General features: G+C 43.3%; 1 protein-coding gene across 10 annotated transcripts in view; it reads left to right on the top strand.

The window, feature by feature from the left end:
* Nucleotides 1-20,542: 20,542 nt before the first annotated feature.
* Nucleotides 20,543-26,253, top strand: part of ncor2 (nuclear receptor corepressor 2) — an 88,627-nt gene continuing 82,916 nt past the window's right edge. For 5 of the 10 annotated variants that reach the window (XM_047341161.1, XM_035165625.2, XM_035165628.2 and 2 more), the window contains exon 1: nucleotides 20,543-20,810. The gene's annotated coding sequence lies outside the window, so the exon portion shown is untranslated. The remainder of the gene's footprint in view (nucleotides 20,811-26,253) is intronic. The other 5 variants (XM_047341160.1, XM_047341158.1, XM_047341159.1 and 2 more) reach the window with 1 other exon arrangement.

Here is a 26,253-nt window from a genome sequence, read left to right as displayed (position 1 = left end):
TCTTTTTCCCCTTTTTCTTTTTGCATTAAATCCGTTGTAAGTACTTTGACATCTTGTGAATTCTTACAACACACTCCCTGGTTTTGTAATAGCGCACAGAGATGTATGTTTTTGCAGCCTTGCATATCAGTATCAGACATTTTAAAAAGCGAGTCCTGGAGGAGGCAGGACCAGGAGCAGGAGATTTCTGTTTGACAAAAACACCGGACAAAACCGAAATCGGTGTTAAAGCTGCTGCAGGGAAAGTTTTAGTTTTTTTTAGATTTCTGCATTTTAAGCATCTTGGCTTCGGACAGTCTGAGGAGCGCACTGCCTCTCTCAGCACTGTCTACTTGGCCTGGCTCGATGCTGACTCACAGAAATACCAGCTGAGTAAGTTGGACACAAGGATAGAGGATCAAATTGACACTTTATATGAACATTCATCTTTTAGTCGTTACACTTAATACATTTTATATTCAGGAATATAAAAAAAAAGTTTGCTTGCAAGCTAACAGAAGGGAATGCATATTTTTCTCGGTCCACAGGGGGGCACTGTTGTACCAGTATCACCCTGCACCTCTGAGAAGAAGGCCCACTGCTATGGATTTTCCAGCTCATTGAAATTTTCCCATCTGCTCCTCAGTGCCTGCACTCTGCGTCTCTCCTCCACTGGGGTTCATTGGCTGGTCCACATTCACCACTAAACGGGTGAGACAAGGGAGCTGAGGTGGAAGAGCAGGCCGAGACACGAGCAGATGGGCTGAGCTGGTTCCTCTGACCCGCAACACGCTCCATCCCTGTGCTCATCTTCTCTCAAGTTATACTTTGCAGTCCACTGGAAGCAGGAGTTATGGATGGAGGCTATTTTGGTGTGTGTTATGGACGTCAGCAGCAAGAAGGGCTACAATGCTCGTGTGCATTTATGAAAGCTGGAGGGAGGAACAGCTGGTGGAGTCGAGTGCACATGAGCTGTCATGATCTGGTTGAGGGGAGAAGATGAATCGCAGCACTTCAGCTCATTCATCTCATCAGGAGCTTCACAGCTACTCGCTGAGAATGTGTGCGTTTGATTGAGAGCTCGGCAGAGAAAAGGGAAACGTGCACAACTGTGAGATCATCTTCCACTTCTCTGCTGCACCTCACAGCAGGTGGAGGTAATTGTCTGCACCTTTCACACACAAGTGTAAACATGCAGATGCACAGTGTTTCTACTTTGATTTAAATAAGACACAACTCCAGCTCTGTGATGAAGGAACTGAGAGCGAGGTGTTTACATCCAGACCTTCAGTATCTACCTCCTAATTCCATAAAGGTCTGTGTGTATGTGGACTGAATATCTTGTGAACCATTCATCAGATCCGCTTCACACTTGTCATGTGTAGTGATAATGGCCCGAGGAAATGCAGAGTCACATTTGGTGTGATTTGGACATGTGACCAGCGCTCTGTAGAAGTCAGTGGATGAGGGGCAGCGTGCTAACAGTCAGTCAGTGGACCGAGTTGTCTCCTTCTACGTCCTCAGATTAACTATATCAGCGTCTGCAACGGTGAAATCACAGGTCTAAATCCCTGACACATCATTTGGATAAATTGTTTTTGAAATTCACCATATCGGACTGAGACACAGCTGTGGGAGCTGATCTCCATCATGGCAGCAATATTCATAGCATCACTTCTTCTTTAGCAATTTCTCAACATTGTTAATTTTGTTGCTGCAATGCTTTAGTTTGTCAAGTCTGGGCTCCTGTAAAAAAAAATAAGGCGTCCTCCATAGAGAGGACCTTCTCCTGATGTAAATATAAAGTATTGAAATATAAAGAGCCCATTCTAGAGTAAAGAAAACAATTCATACAATTTAGATGATTACACACTAGTGAAAACATCACCAGGATTATTTTATATTCATTTTCTGCCAATAGATCCCTTTCACCTAAATCTTACACACTAAACCTTTAGTATAGAGTTGAATTACACAGCTTTTATTTTGAAAAGTTGTGAACTTGGGTCTGAAGCTTGTGTCAGTGCAATCAATAATTCGACTTTATATATAAACCACACAAGTGAGGAGTAATCCAGCAAATATTCTTTAATATTATAAAAAACACAGACTAAAAGATCTTCCCCCGCAGATAAACCAGGTAGGATGAACACAAACTTCTTTAACTTCACTCTGCACCATAGGCTGTTATTAAAAAGCTCTGCACAGAACGTCCAGCACACAAACAATAGAAAGTAATAGTGTATTGTAGAACTGTTTGATGAGGACTCACTAATGACAAGGAATAATTCTGAAGTAGCTCCAGAGCGATAACACAGGCCAAGCGAACAGAACATTCCAAACAGACTGGTTTAGAACAGCCACTGAACTGGTACATAGAACGACAGCAGCAGTTTGGAGTGAGAGCGAGTACTCTTCATTTCAAATGGAAAGGTCATGCTTTAGGGGGGGGTGCAGGGTGAGCAGTGTGGGGCTGCTCAGTCTGTCAGAGTTGCTTCCATCCCTTTGCTCAAAAACCCGTCTCCCCACCGTGTGAGTGTTCACCTCAGGAGGGTCTTTACAGCCTCTGTCAATTGTGTGAGCTGCAGAGATGAGAGCTGCTGCTCTTCCACCAATGTTGTTTCTTCATCTGTTTGCACAGAGATGTGAAGAGACCCCCCCCCTCCCCAAGCACGTCACAGAGCAGAGGTGCCATGTGAACGTTACCCTCTGGATCAGGGATGAGATGATGGTTGCGCATGTTGACACGAAAAACGTTTATGAGATCAATGCGGCGAGGGCTTTGTTGTTGCCTAAGAGACGAGCCAGGCGGAAGGCAACAGCTTAGCCCACTGTGGTGATGATGATGATGATGATGATGATGATGATGGAGGTGGTGGTTTTGTCTTGTCAGCTCCACCCAGCTCATGATAAAGGCCAAACCCTCTGTCCATCATTCTCCCCACAGTGTCTGGGCGCAGATCACACAGCCCCGGGGGTTCTCCCGGCTAATGATGCACCTCCGATGATGCTGATGATCACCACTACAGGAGGAGAAACAGGGCCATCAATACTGAAAGGTCGCCATGGCAACCTGCTGCGACCCCACCACCACCCGCAACCCCCCCTTAGTGCAAATCCCAGGGCTGGTGAAACAATGGTTTTTGCAGCACACACACTTGCAATACAAATTTTTCAGACGCACCTCATCTCCATTTCCCTACAGATAAATTATTTATATATTCCAAAGGCAGCTGCTGATGTTCCCTTAAGCAAGGTGTTTAACCCTGCAACCCTGCCTCCCTGATCCATATCAATAAGGAGTCAAGGTGAGGTGGTGTCAATCATGTCCTCCTCCTCTGTAATGATAGTCGTCTCCCTGTGCTCCTTCCACAGCCCAACACAGGACAGAGCTTTTACTCTAACTGATGAGTCACAGGTCTGCTGGAAGATTTCTCTGAATTGCAGGAGGAGGAGGAGGAGGAGGAGGAGGAGAGGGGGTGGTATGTGTCAGTGGTAATTGTTCTGCATGCAAGATGGGGCAAGAGAGAGATAGAGCACCGGAGCTCACACACTCCACTTCCCCTTGACATAGTTATAGGAAGTGTCATCCCGCGCTTTGAAAACGTACCACAGAGATCTACTGTGTAAGTCTGCCACTCTCTGCTCCCACCTCCCACTCGTTTTTGCTGAATCTCTCTCTCTCCCTCTCTCTCTCTCTCACTCACCCTCTTTCTTTCTTTCTTTCTTTCTTCTCTCTGTGTCCCTCGGCTTCTCCCTCCTCCCTCCTCGCCTCTTCCGCTCCCTCGCTCCCCGCCTGATTCTGTCAGCTGAACCACGCTCGGCTGCTCTCATCCTACATGCAAACGCCTTGTGGTATGACAGTCATGTAAGCGAGTGTCTGTGAACCACAAAGGGGATCTCTGTCTTCCCTCCCCGAGTCTGAGCGATGGCCTTGTCTGAGGTGTGGGCCTGCTCCACCTGCCAGCACACACACACACACACACACACACACACACACACACACACACACACACACACACACACACACACCCACACAAGGCCCCTCACTCGTCACCCCCTGACCCACCTGCCTGTCATCCTGCCTGAGTCCTGTATTCTGTGCTCTGTGAAATAGTTGGATTCTCTTTACTGAAGCAATGGAAGAGAGCCAACTTCAGCTATAGTTTTTCCTTTCCAGCTGCATGATGCCAAAATCCTTCATCCACTGTAATTAAATGTCTCCACTATCCTTAGTTAGAGCATAAATCATCATCTCCGGCTCCGCACTCCTGAGCTGTGTCTCAGGCTGTCAGCTGTTGTATAGCTTGATGTGGTTTTATCTTTATGAACTATGACCTGAATTCAGCTGACCACCGATACTCACTAAATATAACGGTGTTACAAATATTAGTTTCGCTTTGAGTGTCAGACTTGCACAGAGCTGTTGCTGCTGCGGCCAGACTGAAGTGAAGTCAAGCACTTTTACTTCTTCCTGGCTACTATGGAGCAAAAGCCAAAGTGGCTAATGTTTAAACCGCCCAGCTCCCTCAGTGAAGCCGCAGTGTGGAGCTTAGTGGTCGGCGATGGGGGGGGGGCAGAACATAGGATGGTGTTTGAGGGGGGGATGGGTGTGCGTTGGAAGGGAGAAAATGTAAAAAACATAGAAGACTTCCCTCTCCACCACACGTACTCATAGACCTCAAACCCCCCCACCCCGCCCCGCCGACCCACTTCCATCGCTCCATCCCCACCAGTCCCTGCCGGCCCCTCATCCACTAAGCCCCCACCCCCTAAACAAACTCACACACATGCTGAAAGATGAATGTCCAACAAATGGAGGCAAGAGGTGAGTGAGGGCCCCATATGAGAGGAGTATTGTGCAGACGGGGGCCTCCACCGACCCCCCCCCCTCGAAGGGCAATAATCAAGGGGGCCCCTCAAGGGGGGGCCAGGGGGGTCTGGGGTGGAATGGGGCGGCGGCAGATGAACGGGAGGCAGTTGCTGTCTCACTAGGATGTTATTGATTGGCCTACTTTGAATCTCCTGCTGCCTCCTGCACTCCCTGTCACTCCCATTGATCTTGTCCTGATCCGCCCCCACTGATGGCTCGGTGGACCCCCCCCTCCCTCCCTCTCATGATGTACAGTGCAGCACGTCCTCCGCTCCTATGGAGGGATGTCCAGAGGGGAGCGAGGGAGGGTTTTAACATCACTTCAGTCCATTTGACTATAGGCAATGTATATATCTAGGGTTGTAAAGGGCGAAACATTGTTTACATGGTCTATAACTGTGTCATGGCACAGGTTGCGTTTCCTCTGCACAGTCAGTGTGTGTTGAGAATAATGTGGGTGTTGGCTCATAAGTCATAACTCTTTATTGCTTGTTTGTTTTGGATCTGACTTTGGGAGGCTGTAACATGGTATCAGACATTGTGGCCAAAAACTGGAAATACGGGGTGTTTAAGGCATCAACTATGAACCCAATGTCCCCAGTTTTAGTGTAACTGAAATAAATAAATGAAGAAAATGTATAACAAAAAATACATGTAAAAAGATGACAACATTTCTGAGTTATGTCTAACAATGAATGAGAATGAGAAGTGTCACAAGTCAAGGAAGGAGCCAGTACAACAAAGACAAAAATCTGATTTGAAGGTATTTTTCTCGACAAAGCTCAAAACTAATGATTCATGAAGCTTTATTTAATCATTACTTGAATACAAGTCTATTTTAAATTCTAGGAATAACTAACACACAACTCAGATGAAGCCAACTGCACCACTTCTGGCTTGTAATAACAGGTACGGCAATAGCTGTAAGCTATAGAATATTCGTCTTTGTAATAATTGTGTAAAAAAGCAACAACAATTCATGTTTCCATTCGTTCAGAGGTATCCTAGAGACCATGATAATAATCTCTGCAGACATGTTGTCCCAGCAGGTAAATGCTAACGTTAGCTTGCGAGGATTGTTGAGCCCCCTACAGTGACAAGTCAGAGGAAGTGGAGATGATGGACGCCTTCAGTTAGTCAGTGAGTCACCAAAGTTGGAAGGGTTCATCCTCTCAGGACCATGAGGGTTTCTTAAGGATTTCATGATAAGCAACAATTACAGATATTTCGAATTAGACCAAAGTGCTTTTATTTTAAAAGACCAGAGTGTAGGATTTAGTGACATCTAGTGGTGAGGTTGCAGATGGCAACTGGTTGAATACCCCTCCCTTAGAGATCTCATTTTCAAGTGATTATCACTTGATTATTACGATTATATTTCTTTTCTGCCAACACATTCCCCCGATTCCTACACACTGGACCTTAAATACGTATTCAGTTGAACAAATACAATTACAACTCACAGTCAAATTCTCAGGTTTTGTACTGTGAGGATTTTGTTTGGAAACACTAAGACGTAGCTGAGCTGTTCAGCTTTTCAAGGAACCTTCGCAAATTCCAGTGTGACACTGTGCACACGGTTTGAATTCTCTTCCACTGGAATTGTCCGGCACAGTTTTGTGCACTTAGTGACGTTACCGTTATCATATCATATTCTGCACACAAACATTGAAATCCAACTTGGTTTTCTCAGCGTGGTTTATCTTTGTTTTATTTGGACGTATTTGGTACATGATAGATCTTTTTTTGTGGAATGCTGGACAACGCCTGGAATGTGCAGACCATGATAGGAAACATGTGTGTTAGATGAGGACGTTGGTTGGTGGGAGATAATGGAATTCACTGTCACATGTATGCCTGAGGGGGCTCCAGTCAGACGTATCAGTTACAACACATGGATCATACAAGTTAGCTGCTCCATAAACCACCCAAACCTATTGTGCAGCCCTCTCTGTAAATGTCGCTGTGTGTGTGAGCTGCCTCACTCTCCCAATAAACATCCTCCCAATACACAGTGAAATACAACGTTGAGTCTGAGCCATGCAGAGGAACCAGGGTTCTTAATCTGAGTGTTGTAGTTCTGGTCTAACTGCCTCCACAAACCCTTCCCTCAACCCCCTGGACGGCCTGAGGATTCAGACATGCAGACGAGCTATCTAATAACATCCCTGCTTCAAACCACCTGAAAGGCATGTACGCTCAGTTAAAATGCTCCGGGCGAGGTGTGGTGTGGCTTTAGCTGCAGCGGATTAGGAGCAAGCAATGCTCTCTCTTTCAGCCACAATAGCACCGGGGCTCTGGGGATGGTAACGTCAGTCAATCCTTGAATCTTTCCAGCCTGATTTTTTTTTAAATTTCATTTGAACTCATGCTCGTGTAATTTCTCCTTTTCTATGTGCTACATTGGAATCAATACCCATTCACTTAACTGCAGAGTGTGGTTTTTTCCCGGTGCATGGTATTATAGCGAATCCATAATGTACTCGATCACCCATGGCTGTTGTGAGGCAGAGGCTGGGGCAGCGTTGCAATGTGCAGGAACTGCCGCCTTGCCCACAACTTCCAGCCTGCGAGCACGTCGATAACGAGCAGCAGCCTCTCTAACAGAATCGTTTACTGCCTGGAGGGCTTGGAGACGAAAGTGGAGTGTGCATGCCAGCCTCTAACCTACTTAAGCCTCGCGCTGCACAAATGGAAGTGTTGATATGCAACATGAGATGTCCTGGTGGATTCCTGCCTGCAAGTAGACTGACCAGAATAAATGTGTGAGATTAATGCTGGAAGTACTGATGGTGTGTGTGCATGCGTGTGAGTAGAGGTGTGTGTGTGTATGTGTGTGTTTGCTTTATTCATTGCTCGTGTCATCATGGGAGTTTGGAGCCACAACACCGAGCAGGTTATTGCAAATGATACAATATCAGGGTGAAAGGATGAGCCAAATCCAAATCTTTCAGTTTATACACCAGTGTAGAGTCAAAAAGACAGACTGCAGGCATGACAAAGAAAAAGGTCTGTGCTTGAGGGGACACTCGAAGACTTGGGTGTGTGCTTTCCTGCTGTCAGCTGAGGAGCTATAAGCATACTTTCAGTGCCTTGACTTGGCTCCTTAATTCTATTTGCCTCTCAGGGGGACATCCCCCCCAAAAAACCTCTTACACACATTTTTTTTAGAGAGCTTTGTTGGGGCGAGTGGGGGAGGGTGGGGAGGAGGTGGGCGGGGGGGCCTGTACTCCCAGCTCCCACTGAGTCTGGACAAGACACATAAATCACTAACACACATGCACACACACACATGCACACGTACGAGTATGCTGCTATGTCGTGAGGTGATGGGGTCCAGTATCTGGGCCAGGGGCCTCTTCTCTCGCCTTAAATGTTAGAGGGGGGCTCAAAGTAAAGAAGGAAGAGGCGGGGAGGCGGGGGAGGCGGGGGCGACGGGCGAAGACGGAAAGCAGGAGGAAGAAGAAAGACAGGGGGACGGGTGATTTATCAGTGTGCTCTCGTTCAGTAATGTATACTCTTAAGGTCTTATTTATATCTTCATTATCATTGGAGCTTCTCTGTGTGCAGTTTGCAGGTTGTTACAACCAAGTCTGTGGGTTTTGTTCCCAGTGCTTTGGTGACATTTAGGTAGTTCTCATTACACTTAGGTTCAAGTGTTCCTTTTTTCAGTAAGTTTGGTTTCAATTCCTTATTTGATGCTGTAAAAACAGTGTAAAATGTTACGATTGACAGCTGAGATTGACTCGTGATTGGACGAGCGCATTGATCTCTCCACCGTGGCTCCACACAACAAACACTACTGCGCAGACTCTAGATAATGTCCTGGCACAAGATGGCAACGTTTGTATCCAGGATATTTGGATATTTGGATCATTTCTGGATAGTGGGAGGAAGGTAAGACGCGTTGTCCGTCTTCATATACAGTCAATGATTTCAACCAGCTCGAGACATGAACACTGGTTCTACGTAGCTGTTGACTTATTCCAGTGGTCTTTTCAGTGTGCAAATCAATGATCAACAATTAGAAAGGAGAAACCACTTATTTACCCCTGTCCAATATCAAAGACCCACTGTTACTAAACTTATTAAAATCTCTTTGGGGTTGTTGATTTCCACCACACACTTTTCCCCAGAAACCTTTGATAGCTGCACATTTCCACAGAAACGTTTAATGTAATAGTTAACAGGTACCTGCTGTGTGTCCAGGCCGCCTCCCTCAGGCTTTCTCTGCTCCAAAGCTTGTCGGGGCTCAGGCTCAGCCACAGAGCCAGACACCAGCTGGGGACCAGGCCTGGGCTCAGAGGAGAGCAGGAAGTAATGGAGGCAGGCCCTGGCCAAATGAGCCACCAGTCAGAACACCAGCTCCTCCAAATGCACTGAGTGGAAATACCAGAGGGAGCCATGGAGCCACTGTGGGGAACATGAAGTGAGGCTCTGAAGGAGGGAGGGGAAACCATACTTTCATATTTTCTTTGCTGCAGTGGTCAACCTCGTCCTGACAGACTTTCACAGATGGAATGTTTATATTCTGAATTCAATTTATTTTCGCGCTGAAATATTTACGTGAGACATTCTGATTGGACTGCTAATCTGTTTGTAAAAATGCTCTATATAGCGCATCATTCACATAATGTTAGCATGCTATCACACCAAGCAAAGATAGTTTATATAGTCAATCACAGACTGTATATGCAGATGAATGACACAACTCCACTTCTTCCCATTGTATAAAAACGAAGCCTAAGTATCCTGGATACAGGTACCGCCATGTTGCATTTTGACGTCATTTGAAGCCGGACTCTGTGTAGTAGTGACAGTAAATTGGAGCCGAGGTATCGAAGTCGCATCGATACACGCGTTCGACCAATCATGAGTCAGTATCAGCTGTGACTCCCAAAGTTTCACCCCATTTTCAGACAAACATCCGTGTGATAAGAACTACCACAGTGACAGAAAACATCTTTGAAAAAAATGTATTTCACATGTACTTTGATTTTTCAGTTTCGTCCATGTCCCATCCACTAACATGGAGGAGGCAGGGTTTATGTTTATCTATCTATACTGCAGCCAGCCATTAGGTAAGGGGATTTGCCTTCACTGTTTGGGAGCTTTAATGTCTTCCATCTTTCCACACAGAGTAGTAAAGATTATGCCTGCTAAATATTAGCATGTGGACATTGTCATCGTATGCATGTGAGCACACTGATGTTAGCATTTAGCTCAGAGTACAGCATCACAGAGCTGTTAGCATGACTCTGGACTGATAGTGTTGAAAGCATCTGTAAAAGTATGTTTTAATAACAGAATAATGAATCATTATTACATTATTCATCATTTTGAAACAAAGCATGTCTCAGAGCAATATGGTTTGAAAGGGTAAACTGACTATGAATATATTATCTATAGATTTTGTGAGTTAATATCTATTTTATGTAAAATATTGCTGATAAACAATCATTATAATAAAGACATTGGATGGGAGGTTGAGCCTGTCTTTCATATCACCCTGACTCATCCAGTGGACACCAAACTCTGGCTTAGCCCAGACCTCAGTTGTCTCTTCTTCTAGCATCAACAGGGAATAGTGGACAAGATAAATATTTGATGAAATATGTATCAGCAGGGGCTTCGGGAGTTCTTCGGGGGGATCGCGCGTGTTGTGTTTTTGGATGCGTTTGAGTGAGCGACTTCATCAGAGAGATACGAGGAGACGGGTTGAGAGGATGGTTGACATTTTGCCTGCTAAAACATGCATCCCTGGCTATTCTGGTATGTTTAAGACAACACACTGTATAAATCTTGCTCTTCTTCACTGACACAAAAAAATATATTTTTTTACAGCTGATGAGAATCACTCTCAAAAAATGTGGGAAGTATCCTCTGATTTAATAATGGAACATTTAATAATTTAAACACATATTCATGTTCCCATCAACTGCATCTGAAGTAATAAGTGAAATGGGTCCTGCAATCTCCAGTCACATGTTGAGTTTGTCTCTATTTGGTATTCAAGGGGTGATTTGGACGCTTGACAACATGTGTGAGGTGTTAACCAGCTCTTAGAGCGTCCAGTGCTGGCTGACGCCACCTCAGCATCATTAATTAACATGCCATTATCAGAGCTGAATGCTGACTGGGGGAGGCTAATGCTGCGAGGAGCTGGGAGTGGATTAAAGGTCACATCCTGTGTGTTAATCACCCAGCACCCCTGACCCCTGGAAGGAAACACACTAGAATGGGGACATTATTGCCACCTGGCTGGGCACCAATCACTACCAGGATCAAAATGAAGACGATTCTTCTGAGCAGACAGAGACATTGAATGGACGAGGGAGATGGGAATTTGAAAAAAGAACGTCATGTTTTAAGTAATTTAATGATAAAGAAGAGATCATACAGATTTGGCACTTGTAAAATCAAAGGTTACTATTGCAAAGCTGCCCCGAGGCTGCACTGTTGTCCACTGCTGTTGTCGCGTTACACATTGGCACAGTAGCAGATGCAAAGGATATCCCTGTCATTGAGTTGTTACAAACTAAATATTGAATGTGTGCAGTTCGCAGGCTTTTAAGTTCTGTTATTTTGCCACTTTCAGAGTCTCCTCTCTGTCTCTCATGGATATAAACACACAATGACCCCATACAACCCGGTTACATCCTCTGCGAAAAGCCCCGAGGACTCTCTGAGGTGGATGGATTAATTTTCTGGGTGTTCAAGAGAAATCGCTCGCAGGCTGGGTCGGCACTTCTATATCATATTTCTGCAGCCCACACACACCTCCCACGCTCCCACATCTGACAAGAATCTCTTAGATTGGATGTGAATCACTAGCTTTGGCAGTCGGAGGCTAAATTCTTCTCCTGTTACTCTCTCACGATGACCACTCTTTCCACTGCCTTTATTTTATTTTTCTCTCGTAGTCAGCCACAATGGACTCCAGTCTGACGTCATACGGAAGAACACGGTTTTACAGGAATTTACACACTGTCAAAATTAGGTTTTTATTACGTTCACATCAATGCCATCTGACAGCTGTGGTGGTGAGCTTCATATAAACTTGCTGCACATGTAGTGAATTATATCATCTATTAATAGCTATTTGGGAGCATTCATAAGAGCATGACAAACGACATTTCTCAAAGTAAAACTTGAGTGTTGTTGCCTCTGTGCTGGAGAACAGAAGGCCGGGTCAGGTGGAAAAAGGAACACACAGCGGGAATGCTCAGGGAAGCATTGTAGATGCTTACAGAGCAGACTCTATTCTCAGAGGACCCTGTATTCCTGCATCAACGCTTTCCAGGATGCAGGCGCTTGGTTCGCTGCTCGTTTGATGGACTATTTTCCCTCCTTTGCGAGCAGGGCTGTGTACATTTTGACCTTGGTGTCAGCAGAGTCCGACAGAAGCTGCTGAATAGGATATCTGCCTTTTCCTCAAGGACAAACAGTATACGTCAGCCATTGTGTTTGTTTTGATGCATTTTGAAAGCGATAGTGAAACAATTTGCATATAGAGTGATGGGAGTAATCTATTCTGTTTAAGAGGGCACCCTCCTGTCATAATATACAGTCTCTCATTCCTGTTTCATGTGTCAGTAAGTATGTTAAATATGAAATATGCATGTATTCTATCAAGAGACTATTAATATCTGAGCCATGCTATAGTGGCAGGACTATTGGTCACTCAAACCATTTAGTTCAGACTGAAATATCTCAACAGCTACTGGATAGTTTCCCCCTTTTTGTACAGACATACGTTGCCCCAGTGGATGAAGCCTACTGACAGATCAGGGCAAAAATTCCCTTTGCCCAATCCATTGGTTTATGAATAATTACCTACTTGCATTGGCGAAATCTGTGTTGCCTACTAAATATAGGCATTTTAGTAGTGTTGTGAATCACAGACTTAAATAAAGTTTGACGACATGACTGCACCCCAAAAGTGAAGCCAAAGCATCTTGATCCCCATCTGGTGGCTGGCTGCTGTATAGATCATACATTCCTCATCCCCCATGTTAGTTGATGGAACATAGACCAAACTAAAAAGTCAAGTCATTATTTTTCCGAAAGATCGTTTCTGTCGTTTTGGGTGTTTTTTATTACACTGCTGTATGTTCAAGTGCAAATTTGTCTGGTAAGTTTGGTTTTAATTCGTGATTTGATACTATAAATAAAAGGGTGAAATGTCATGATTGACAGCTGAGACCGACTCATGATTGGTCGTAAGCTAACGTGCTCCATCCCCTGATTGCTATTGTGCAGATCCTGGCTCCAAATGTGCAAGATGGCAGCGTTCGTATCCAGGACGTTTTGGCTTCATTTCTGGATAGTGGGAGGAAGTGAAGACGTGTTTTCCTCTTTATAGACAGTCTATGTTGGGAACATGTTAGTATGCTGATTGTAGCACTTACAGCCCAGCCTACAGAGCTTCTAGCATGTCTGTAGATTCTCACCACTCTCATATCAGTGTTTTTGGTCACAAAAATCAAAAACCCACAGTGTTATGTCTGCAGCTTACCTCTGCTTCTCTGATAAGATTTGGTTTAATCAACTCAAATACTAATGAGTATTCAACAATTACTGTTTTAGAACAATATGGAAAATCTTGAATATTATATAATATGGAGAGCCCAGTAACATTTGAGAGTTACCTGAGCCAATAGAGGTTTATGTATTGTATCCTGGTTTCCGGTCCCTTGTGTTTTCCATGGCCAGAATTATACTCGTGGGAGTGAAACTATGAGCAGCAGTGGAAGATCTTAAAAATAGCTTCCATTGTCAGCTTCTGAGTCTGGTGCTGCTGTAATTCACAGGAGAGCTTCACCTACACGCCTGGAGACTCTTACTGCTTTTTTGACAGTGAGAGTTAAGATGTAATCACGTTGTCTGTACGCTAACAGCCTTGACTGGATACTTACAAAGGAATCAACCTGTGAATGCCCCCATTAACGGTCACTTTGTTGTTTCTCCACATCTATGATGAAGTGCAGTGTAAAGTCTCAGCTTTGAGGAGAGAGATTTATTCAATTTCATTTGTATAAAGCTTAAATAACTGTATTCCCTTTTATTTCAGGATCTCTCTAAGGGCAAATCTAGGTTCTTGACTCAATTAGAGCATTTGCCCAGCTGACACCGGACCAGTTGGGGGAAAGTTGAGACTCAATGATGGGGAGCAATTGATAAGGACTTTACACTACAGTGTGTCTTTCTTTGGCATGTTCGAGCTTCCTCCTTTCAGCCAGGCTGCTGAAAAGCCCTTCCCTCAGGGTGTCACACACACACACACAAACACACACACACACACACACACACACACACACACACACACACACACACACTGCCACTACCTTGTGATCTCAGTGCAAAAAGCACATGAAAGATCGATCTCAAACACACACACACAGAGCGAATGAGGGAGTGTGTGACGGAGATTACTCCAGTCACCCTATCTGCCACTGCACTCTATTCTTATCTCTGCACTCTTATCAACTCCCTGTAGACTATGAGCTCCGTTGACATTTCACCTCATTTCTTGTGTAGAATACTTCCAAGGCCTTATTATCTTCGTCACACGCCTCGTTTTAATTCCACTCCTCTCTGTTACAGTAAAGGACTATTTCCTGAACTGTCATATTTTCCGTTTGCCCTCCGGGATCATTTATAATGACGGCTCTGTTTATAGTACATCATAATCATAGGCATGCATACACCTGGACTGTTCTAGTTTATCTACAACATTGCGTATGAATTAGGGGAACCTTATCAATCATTTACAAGCCTGTGTGTTTACGTTCTCTTAGATGATAGCTGTACGCTTATCTTTTCCCCATCCACCCACGGAATGAGAATAAAGACGACGTGTCCATGTGGAAAATGGCTAATACATCAGTTTCCACTGCCTCCGAGATGCATGAGAGCGTTCGCTGCTGCAATGTGCTGAGTGTGTTCGGTTGTGTACATTGAGCTACCCCCTGCACAGCTCCCTCTAAAGTAACCCATCCCCCAGCATAGACTTTTTTGCTCTCTATATGTGTGACTACATTACGCCGGCCTGCCCTCCCCCACTGAGTGAGCCCTCTGAGCCGGTCCCTGGGGCGGTGTCAGTGTGGAAGGTAGGCCTTTTTCCCTGTCCATGGGATGTTATTGATGAGGTGAGGTAATGGATCTCCCCGCTGTGCTCACAGGGACACTGAGGATAAATCAGACAGTGGGTAAGACCCAACCAGCCATTCCACCTTTATCCAGACTCAACTGCCATTTCATTAGTTTTATTTATGGGGGTTCTGCACTCTTTTGAACCCCTCCCCTTTCAGTCCTCCCACTGAAAATACCGCTATTATTCTTCTTCCTCCCTTATAAAGTGCTATGGCAACCCATATACACCCCAGTTCTTTCCTCCCTTTTTTTCCCGCTGGAAATCCCAGTATTCTCCCTCCCACACATCTTCCCAGGAACTATTCCTTGTCAAAGCCTGGTTTATGGGGGAAGTGAGGAGGTAAGCAGCCTGTGAGCCTAATTCATGCTATCCTGCAACAGACAAAAAGGCTGGATAGATAGTGATGTGCTCGGAAGTGGTGGAGGACTCAGCACTGGCTGAGCTTTTAACATCAGACGCAGCATTGCAAGTCCAACCAGCTCAGCACTTCCAGCCGAGCTGTATTTGAGTTGGCTGACAAGAGCTATTCACCTCTGGGCTTATGGCTCAACCACTTAGCGAGAAAACTACAGCCAAAACCGCTTTTGTCCTTGAAGGAAGAGAAAAGAATTCCTTATGTGTCCTTGCTGGAAAGGACAACTCTTATCTTCACTGCACGATCAAATGTCAATTTATTCTGTCAGAGGTGGTGTCCAACAGGCTTGCTTCGTTCTGCTTGAAAAGGGGTCAACAAGCTATCATCTTACCTCCACATCCACGCTGGTCAAATACCAGTTTGATTCCCTTCTGCTCTTTCATCGCTGCTTCCTTCTCACCTGCCGAGCCTTATCGCACAACTCAGCCCCATATGCCGAGGAAAGTCCTAAACACCATAACCTGATTTCATCTGTAAAAGGCATAAATGTAATCACTGCTGGTGCCAACTGTAGAAGTCGTGGCACAAGATCAGAGGGCAAATATCAAGGCTGAGTAGCATTTTAATATTTCTGAAAAGCCTCACTATACTGCCAAAATTTGATCCGTGTGTGAATGTTGACACAAATGCATAATATACTATGCCGTATCAGGTCTCTGTATCTAATTATTGAAAGTACCAAAACCTGGATTAGACATGAAAGGCAGTGAATCATACTCTCCTCACATGCTTTTTCCATTAGAAAGATACAGGAATGGAAGGGGGTTGTTCGTTTCATGGTGAACATTGATGTCATGACAGTCATGCTGGAACATGTCCATACAAGGTCCACTCTAGTTTACTCCACATGAATCCATGCAACCAAACAGATGGTTGACTGAGCTAAGCCCCTGCAATGCTGTGGTACTGCCAGTTTCATTACAGGGGTTCACTTGGACACGGGACAAGTGTGAATAAGTCTTTCGCACCCGTGGCAGCCAGTTGCAGGGAGGAAATCTGACCACACAGAAACAGAGAACACCTGACATCCCGACATGGCGCTCAATGTTGTTGATGAAGCGCGTGCAAAAGAGACTATTCTTACTACTACTATGAGACACGTTGAATGATTATTTTTGTGCAATTAGCAATAAATTGGTCTAACTAACTTAAAATGATGAAGCAACTCTTGCAAATGGTGCGTGGGTTAAAACAAAGACTAAACAGATTTCTGCCGTGCTCATATTTAAGCTGAATGCCAACCAACATCAGTCATAAAATGCCATTAAAACACATGAATATATGATGTAACATAGAACGTAATCTTATTTTCACATGTGGGCGAGCTTGGAAACACTCATAGTGTCACAACAGTAAATATTTGTCCGCATATGATCTTGATAAAAGGAAGGAAAGGAAAATATGAGAGAAAAGTGTGTGCTGGCGGTCGGCCAGTGTGGACAGACTCAGGAAGTTAAGCGGGAATTCCAACAATGCAGGCAGTCGTTAGACTCTTCCCTGCGATGGTGCCATTTCTGCTTTCAGTGCTGTCTTTGTTGTGGAGGCGAAGAGGCAGCTAGGTGAAATCCTGTGGCTGTGAATGAGTTTCAGCCACTGACTTGCGCACGGCAAAACCCGAGATTGATTTGCTAATGATGTGAGGAAAATAGCGTCATGATTAAGCAGGTAGAAAAACAGGCCCCTCTCCCCACCTTCTATCTCCCCTCTGTCTCTGATATCTACAGAGAAAGATCATTTTCCCATGCTGTTTGACTCGAGCCCAGGCGTGACAATAATAAATGCTCGCGATGACAGAATGAATTATGTCTCTGCTAAAAATGTACATCATAGCCAAAGGAAGAACCTGGCATGTAATTATACCAGGGTTATAAATAGCAACACGTTCCACGTAGTATCCATCATCTTCATCTGAAAATGACATTAACACGTGGAACACATGATCTCAATTAGAGATATCTCATGTTTATTAGAATATGCAAAGATTGTATGTTTCTAATTAAATCATACTTGAATCCAATTAATCGAAGTCTAAGTGAACACGCCTTTAGATCTGCCCCTGAAGACAATGAAAAACTAAGAATGGCAATTGTGTCTCTAATCAGCCACAGTTTTGGAAGATGGCACCAGCTACAGAGCATTTGAATTTGTAATCAAAGCTGATCATTCACAAAGGGGGAGGCTGCGTTAATCTCGACGACTCCGGATGGCAGCTCATATTTTAAGAGTGCTGTTTTGATGAGGATTTTCCCTCCAGCCCCCTCTCTGTTGCGAAGACTCGTCTGTTGTTCATCTTTTATTTCGGAGCTGTAATGACTTTCTGCAGTGCATCTATCAACTGACAGCCTTTGAAATATGTGAAGTCTGTGTAGCCGATGCACTCGCTCTCAGTGGTGCGTTTCATGTGGGCTCCGTGTCTATTGAAACAATTCTCTCCAGTTCTTTTTAGTTTCGTATAGAAGAGATACCTCCTGTGCCCAATCCCCCCCCCCTGCAAATATATTCTTGCAATTGCTGAAAGTGCCCCTTATTCAGATATTGAATATTCACTGGTGGTGAGATTTTGGGATCTCTCCCAAAGTTGATTTGTCCATTTGTGCCTTTGTCTGTGAAGCTCTGTTTAACCCTACAGGGGGTGCTGGCTGCAGATGAAACACAGCTGTTTACATCAAAACTGGCAAGTGAGAAACATTTGTGCTTTATCAGTGAGCTGACAAATTGGGCATTGCCGAGATAGGGGGGATAGATTATGCCGACAGATGCCTGGGTCCAGAAAGCCGCTGAAATAAACAGTCTTCTTTCCAGCTCGATGAATACATGGTGGTTACAGTGACGGTTAGAGGGGGTCTTCCAAACCACAGCAGGGAAAGAAAACATGAGGGAAGAAAAACAATCCTGTCTGACATCATAGGAAAGGCTGCTGCTAAAACTGAAGTCAGGATTTAGCCTGTCTTAAGTGTGCCAGAGAGTTATGTGGCAAAAGTCAGGTTGCCAGCACCTTGTCCAAGGGAATGGCTCAATATATAACCATAATTATTCAACATAAAATTAACCGAAACTATTTACCTTAGTCTGTCAAAAGCAGGATGATGTAACAGCAGCTTAATGAGCGACACTTACTTAAATACTCTGTGTGAAAGAGCTGCAGTATAGGCGGTGGTCTTGGAAGGCGGTGAGGCCATTTAAAGCACGATGAGAAGTTTAAGACCATCTAGAGGTTGGTGGCTTCAGCACAGTCATCAACTATGCACACAGCATGGGATGTTGTGATTTGCCAAATACTATCCTTCAGTGTTAAGTCACTGTATTCACAGCTTGTACTTCTCCATGGGCATCAAGCAGCACAGATGTAGACTTCCCAGAGGGTCAGTGCTTCAGATGACCCCTTCTGGAACCTCTGAGTTCAGACTGGAACGAGGGAGGGAAGGAGAAAGAGAAAATACAGAGGGGTTGTTCCTCACAGCTGCAGAGTGAGGGACAATATATGTTGTTTATGATACAGTATGACAATGTGTGAAAACAATATGGAGGAACAGCAGGGATCCAGAGATTCAGCTGATTGTAACACTCAACAATACGTTTACTTGAGTTAGATAGTAGATATGCTGTGTATGTAGATGGATGAATGGATGGATAGATAGATAGAAAGATGGACGGACGGACAGACATACGGACAGATGGATAGATAGATAGATAGATAGATAGATAGATAGATAGATAGATAGATAGATAGATAGATAGATAGATAGATAGATAGATAGATAGATAGATAGATAGATAGATAGATAGATAGATAGATAGATAGATAGATAGACAGATAGATAGATAGATAGATAGATAGATAGATAGATAGATAGATAGATAGATAGATAGATAGATAGATAGATAGATAGATAGATAGATAGATAGACAGATAGACAGATATGAAATAGATATATAGATTGATAGATAGATAGATAGATAGATGGATAGATAGATGGATAGATGGATGGATGGATGGATAGATGGATAGATAGACAGACAGACAGAATAGATAGATAGATAGATAGATAGATAGATAGATAGATAGATAGATAGATAGATAGATAGATAGATAGATAGATAGATAGATAGATAGATAGATGGATATTTAGATAGATGGATAGATGGATAGATAGATAGATAGATAGATAGATAGATAGATAGATAGATAGATAGATAGATAGATAGATGGATATTTAGATAGATGGATAGATGGATAGATGGATAGATAGATAGATGGATAGATAGATAGATAGATAGATAGATAGATAGATAGATAGATAGATAGATAGATGGATATTTAGATAGATGGATAGATGGATAGATAGATAGATAGATAGATAGATAGATAGATAGATAGATAGATAGATAGATAGATAGATAGATAAATAGATTGATAGTGGATAAATAGATAGTTCGATAGAACATATGTTATGTGTGTAGAAAGATAGATGAATAGATGGATAGATGGATAGATGGATGGATGGATAGATGGATGGATGGATAGATAGAAAGACGGACAGACATACGGACAGATGGATAGACAGATAGCTAGATAGATAGATAGATAGATAGATAGATAGATAGATAGATAGATAGATAGATAGATAGATAGATAGATAGATAGATAGATAGATGGATACGAAATAGATAGATAGATAGATAGATAGATAGATAGATAGATAGATAGATAGATAGATAGATAGATAGATAGATAGATAGATAGATAGATAGATAGATAGTGGATAAATAGATAGATAGATAGATAGAACATATGTTATGTCTGTAGAAAGATAGATGAATAGATGGATAGATGGATGGATGAATAGATGGATAGATGGATAGATGGATAGATGGATAGATGGATAGATGGATGGATGAATAGATGGATGGATGGATAGATGGATGGATGGATGGATGGATGAATAGATGGATAGACACAGGCAGATATGTTTTGGTGCCTTCACTTGATCAGCGGCTCCATCAGCACTGCATCAGTGCGAGTGGATTAGTTGTGGGCACAGACACGGGAGATGAGCAGCGCTTTAGTAAAGAGGAGGGGCGAGAGAGCATGCGGACCTATTGAGAGAGAGAGGCGGTTCAGCCTCGCTATGGTCTCAGCAGCAGCAGCGGCTCAGGGAGTAGTACCAGACTACTGTGTTGTGCAGGGAACACGCACGACATAGCTGAAAACCGCCAGCGGAACAAATGAAAACGAACACTACTCGTTCGTGTGGATTAATTCAGCAGCGAGACACCCGATCGAGGCGAGCGGCTCTTTGAGCGACACCGGAGCGACTGGCGAGGAGCGGGACATTAGCTACTGTAGGATAACACCGCCGAATGGTTCCTCTGGCCCCACCGCTAAGGTTAGTTAGCTTCCATGGCTGTCCGTTGGTTTGGGGAGGGGGAGGGGGGCGTCTGTCTGTTCTGTTGTTGGTCGACGGGCTCCGGCTATTCTTTGGAGGAGAAACACACACAGCAGTATTGACCTTTTCTACGCTATACGTTGCCACACGGGTCGTCGAACCCCCGGGAAACGCAGTGTTAGGGGTCGGTTGAACTAGCGTTTTTTTCCACCTCACTCCAACACTCCCAGTTGACTGGATACCAGCAGCCAGTTCATTATTCTATAAATCAGGAACACGTGCTACATGGCTAGGCTAAGCTAGCTAACGGTGCTAGCTGCCCAGGCTAGCTGTCAGAACTGCGGAGTAGCTAACGCCAATTCGGCTGAACACAATTAACCATACATCTGTGTTACCGGTGTAAACACACCATATCCACCGCACCACTACCAATACCCACTACCAATAAATAATGCCAACTTCCTACTTGGTGTAAATAATTACCGTGTCGCCTGGCTAACTTCGCTAGCCCGCTAACTTAGCTATGCACAAAAGCGCCCGGTTCGTTAACATTGCTTTGGCATCAAGTAGACTTGATGGGCTCCATCGAGAGCTGAGCTGCCGCTGGTCGGTGGCTCTTTGCTTTGTTGTCAGCTGGATGATAAGCTGTGATTTGCGTATTACTGTTGTATAACCAGCGTGATGTCAAGTCACTGACCTGAGGAAGTGGGAGCGTTGGGTGAGTTAGCGTTAAATGGCTGGTTGTGACGGGTTGTCGCTGTTGTGACAGCATTACACGGGTTGGAGTAGGACTGTGGTTTTCAATCTCAGGTTTTCTAATATTGTAACGTGGTTTCTAGGCGAGTTGTTGAAAGGGGTTTACATTAGTGTAGTGTAGCACGGTTTGTTGCTCAATCCCGATGTCTCCTTTGCCAACTGAGCGTAATGTTGTCAAGCTTTCAGGAGAGGCTCATATTCACAGACACGTTGTTGACATCTCGATAGCCAGACACTCTTGGATAAAGCCAGCAGACAAAACGCACCACAATGAGACGACCAGTGACACACAGAGTAAACATGTGTTGTTGTGGTACAGTGTGTAAGTCGGGGTTTGTCAGCTTCCCTGTCTCTATAGCCACTTCCATAATAAACATACTGTATATTATTCTTTCTGGGTTTGACTTATCAGTGTGAGAACATTTCATAGGTTCCCTTTTTATCTTGTGCTGTAACTAATGAGTATGCCATTGAGAAACAACACTAAGAAGCTCTGACCCTCTGTCTGTTTACAGAACATGTATTGCTTAGGTGGACACTACTTTTGATTGGAATCCTTTTTTGTTTATTTTGTGGAGATTTTTCTGGCTCGTCACAATTTATAGACTGGAACATTGACGTGACCTCCGAGCTCATTTACTTCTCATTTGACCGAGTGCCCGTTGAGCTTTGTCAGCAGTCAAACAATGTTCAACATACTCATGCACTTCACTGGAACTGCTTCTTTGTTGAAACATTTGTTCTCTTTAAAATTTGTCACCTTCTGCTGCTGGCATCCGGACATACAGGTAGTTTGGGTTTTTCATGCCCTTGCTTTGAGATGCCTGTCTCTGAAATATTTTTGTACAGCCCCCCCAGAAAGGATATACTTGTAAAGTGTGGTGGCAACATCTATGACACCTCGGACCATAACTACACCATAATTCTGTGCAATTAGTGGTAAGTCAAACATAAGGAAATATTAAACCAAAGAATAAGGAAGACATACTTTAAATCTGAACAAATATTTGGCTCTAAGCTTGTTCAGCTGATGGTCAATTTCATACATGATATGTTGTGATAGGTATTATTTTAAGTCATTCAGGCAGTATGACTTGGCTTAATACTTCAAAACTCTAGGTGTGTGTGACAAGGCCTGATAGAGAGCACAAAGACTGACATTGCTGGCTATGTGCTCTCTTAGTACATTTTAAGCTTTGCCGTTTGGATGAGATATCCCCCCCCCTATCCAAAAGGGTAATGGGGACAAAGATAATCCTGTGCTCTGTGAGGTGCCTTAGGGAGACCAATTCACTGCTAGCTCAATTTATGCTTGTATTATGAAACACAGCATAGTTATGAAACTGTAAAGTGGAGAGTTCTTGCGAATTTTATTGTCTGTAAAATAGAATTCCTCACAGTGAACTGTTGCATGAAGAAACGCATGTTGCATCATCATGAATCACAGAAGATTTCCGTAGAATTTAAGTTTGACCTTCAAAATCATAGCTGTCATAGATTAAGCACACTATCCCCAGCAGAGAGGTGGTTCATTATCATTCAAATTATGAAGTGAGCAACCATAATAATATTTTAAAATATATATCTTTTTAAACCTATATGTGCGATGTGCACCCAAAGTCATCTTATATTTTATTCTGAATGGTGACACACTGTATATGTCAGTCTTTTCTACGGAGTGGGCTAAATGTTCCGCTGTAAGTCAAAGCCACATGTGAGATGTCACAAGCACTTTTATTAAAACAGATGTGATCAAAACAAAATCCAATGATGGGGGTTTCTTCCCAGTCAATGTAGACTGGGGCGTTGAGACCCCCTCAACCGGTTGGAGATCTTATGAGCAATTGAAGTTGGGTTTGCATGCAGAGGGAGAGTGGGGGTGGGGTTGCATGGAGAATATGAGAGGGAGATGGCACTGGCATGGCTTTGCGGAAGCCACTGGTTATGTAATGCAAAATCAAGATTTAGTGATAAAAGCAGTATTGTCTCATCCTTTGTCTTATTTGAAAATATTGGTGATATACCAGAAAAGTCCATTTACCACCCAGCCCTGTTTACTGGACCAACCCTGTGTTTATATTGTACAAAAGGTATGACAATTTTTGTTAATGTGTAATAACAATTATGAAAAAGTATTAAACACTGTATAGACATGTTGTAAACAGTCTACAGGAATGTTGCTCAAGCTGCTTGGCTGTTTTTGTTTTATTGGAATATACCGCTGCTATATGAATGAGGGTTTGTTTTGGATGCCATCCACGAAAATGACATGAAGTGAAATGATCTGTTGATTTTGTTAGAGCTGAAGAAACACTCCATTCATTGAGGTTATCAGTTGTGTTACAATGTGACTGTTCTTATCTCGCAAACTATCTGTGACAAGACGAACAGGGATGTTTGTTCATGATAATTAGCACTGGAGCTTAGTAAACCTGTTCATGTAAGGTACCTCCTCTTCTGATACACATAGTATTTATTGTAATGTTGTCTAACACCACAGAAAAGTGTATGTTTATCTGAGTATCATTTATTTACATTTAGTAGGTTACATCATATTTGCACACGCTGCGTGATGATTTGATTTCAAAATGTAAAGTTTTTGTTAATAATACACTGGAAATATTTATCCATGGATAATATATTGGATTTGTTTACCTTTTCACTTTTGTTGACATGACTTGAAAGAAAGAAAGCACCATTTAAATTGTTGAGTTAAATAAATATTATGTCTATGTAACTGCTGTGGCACTAATTCTTATCACTAAAACACTTTAATAATGCACCAGTTGAGAGGGCTCCTTGTACAATTTACACCATTATACCTTTCTCTTTTATAATAATGAGAAATTGGTATTATAACAAAAATATTCCTAATGTAATCAATATCAAATCAGAAATCGAATTGTATTTGGCCCTTAAATCTGAATTAAATCATTTTAGGAGATCAGTGGCAATACACCGCCGCAAAACTGATTTGCTTGCTTGATCTGTGTTCGAGCTTTTATAGCAAACATGCACACACAGGCCCCCTACACACCTGGTATTAAACACGTGGATTTTGTGATCTGATCACAAGGGGACAGCTCTGAGTGTGCGTTTCACACATGGCATTGAAATGTGGCCCCACATGCATCTCACGACCGGGTCTCAGATCAGATTTGACCTTTCCACTCTATACAAACAAACACGTCAGTCATTTCTGGTCACAAAGACCAAGTTATGTTGTTTTTACGTCTGAGTACACGTCTGTGTGTCTGTCTGTGCGTGCGAGCGAGCGAGCGAAAGAGAGACGAGTCAGGAGAGTCTGACTGAATCTTGTGAAGCTGCGCTGTGAAGAAAGATTTTAGTAGTATTGATCATTATGTGGTGATCAGTGTTAATATTGTGGAGGTGGTCACAAACAAATCAAGAGAAGAGAAAAAATGCATTTGATTCATATTGAAACTGCAGCGGGTCAGAGGATGTGAGCTGAGCAGAAGGTCCTTCATATGTGGCCCAGGACGTGTTTGTGTTCACTCTATTAAAAAAATGTGGACACATATGGCCCAGACCACCTCCGGATGTGGTCTGGCATGATCGGATCTATATATGATCTGCATGCGTTCACACTTGTATTTAGTGCTGTCCACTTGAGATCAGATCAAAAAACCACATGTTAATACCAAGTGTGTATGGGGCCACTGACATCCTGATTCAAGATGATGGATAAGAGCTGACTACAGCCACCACCTACACCTACAGCCCATCACAACCTGTTTGTTGGATGCTTCTTTCAGATGAAATAATTTCATTTTAATCAGTGCCCTTTTAATTTAGGCAAATCAAGTCATTTCTCTGTTCTGATTTAACTGCCGATGAGCATTTAACGCTGCATATTGAGCCTACATTTTATATTTACATGAATCAGTGATTATAGGGATATGACACAACTGTGGTATGTTGCGGGGCACTTTATGCACCTTTAAGTTAACATGCATAAACCAAAGAGGGAAATATGAGGCAGTCACCGTGAAACTGCCTCCGAGGCGCATTCTCTCTTCCCATCCGGTTTCCCTCTCACTGAATGAGTAACCCCAGCTGGCTAGCATTTCTTGCTCACTAGTGGACTGCACCTGGTAGGTTTCGTGTGTGGAGAATGTTATGCTTGACTCAGTGTGGTAGAATATTATGATCAAGCACAGCTGGTCTAGTGCGCTGCCTCAAATTACTCACAATCAAAAGTGCCAGTGGACTGGACACAGTGCCACCTCAGTTCAAGTGGCTGTGTTGGGAATGAAGTTGAGCAGTTCTATTTTCAGTAATGTCCAATTGGAAAAACCATAATTGTGGCATGTTGGCTCATTCAAAAGTAGCCATTAGCCTGTAGCCTTTTGATGTTTCCCCCCCACATCTTTGTTAGCCTTCTACTTTCATATTTAGGATGTAGTTGTAAGGTTGTAGATGTCAACAGGAGGAGGGAGGTAATGTGGGCTTCCATATATAACTCCCACTGTAACTAGCTTTACCAATTCAAATCTAAATAAACCAATATAATACCTGCTGCTCAGGTTAATTGCTGTTGAATGATGCCTGTTTTTTATTTATTTATTGGAACATTAAATGCTTGAGCAATGCTTGCACATTGAATGCTTAAACAATGAATGTTGAGCATGCTTTAAGCTCTAATTTCAGTAACAATATTCTATCA

This window comes from Hippoglossus stenolepis, chromosome 9 (genome assembly GCF_022539355.2).
Source record: "Hippoglossus stenolepis isolate QCI-W04-F060 chromosome 9, HSTE1.2, whole genome shotgun sequence".
In the NCBI taxonomy this organism is placed as follows: domain Eukaryota; kingdom Metazoa; phylum Chordata; class Actinopteri; order Pleuronectiformes; family Pleuronectidae; genus Hippoglossus; species Hippoglossus stenolepis.
Note: the sequence above shows the minus strand (reverse complement) of the source record. Positions and strands in the feature narration are given on the sequence as shown.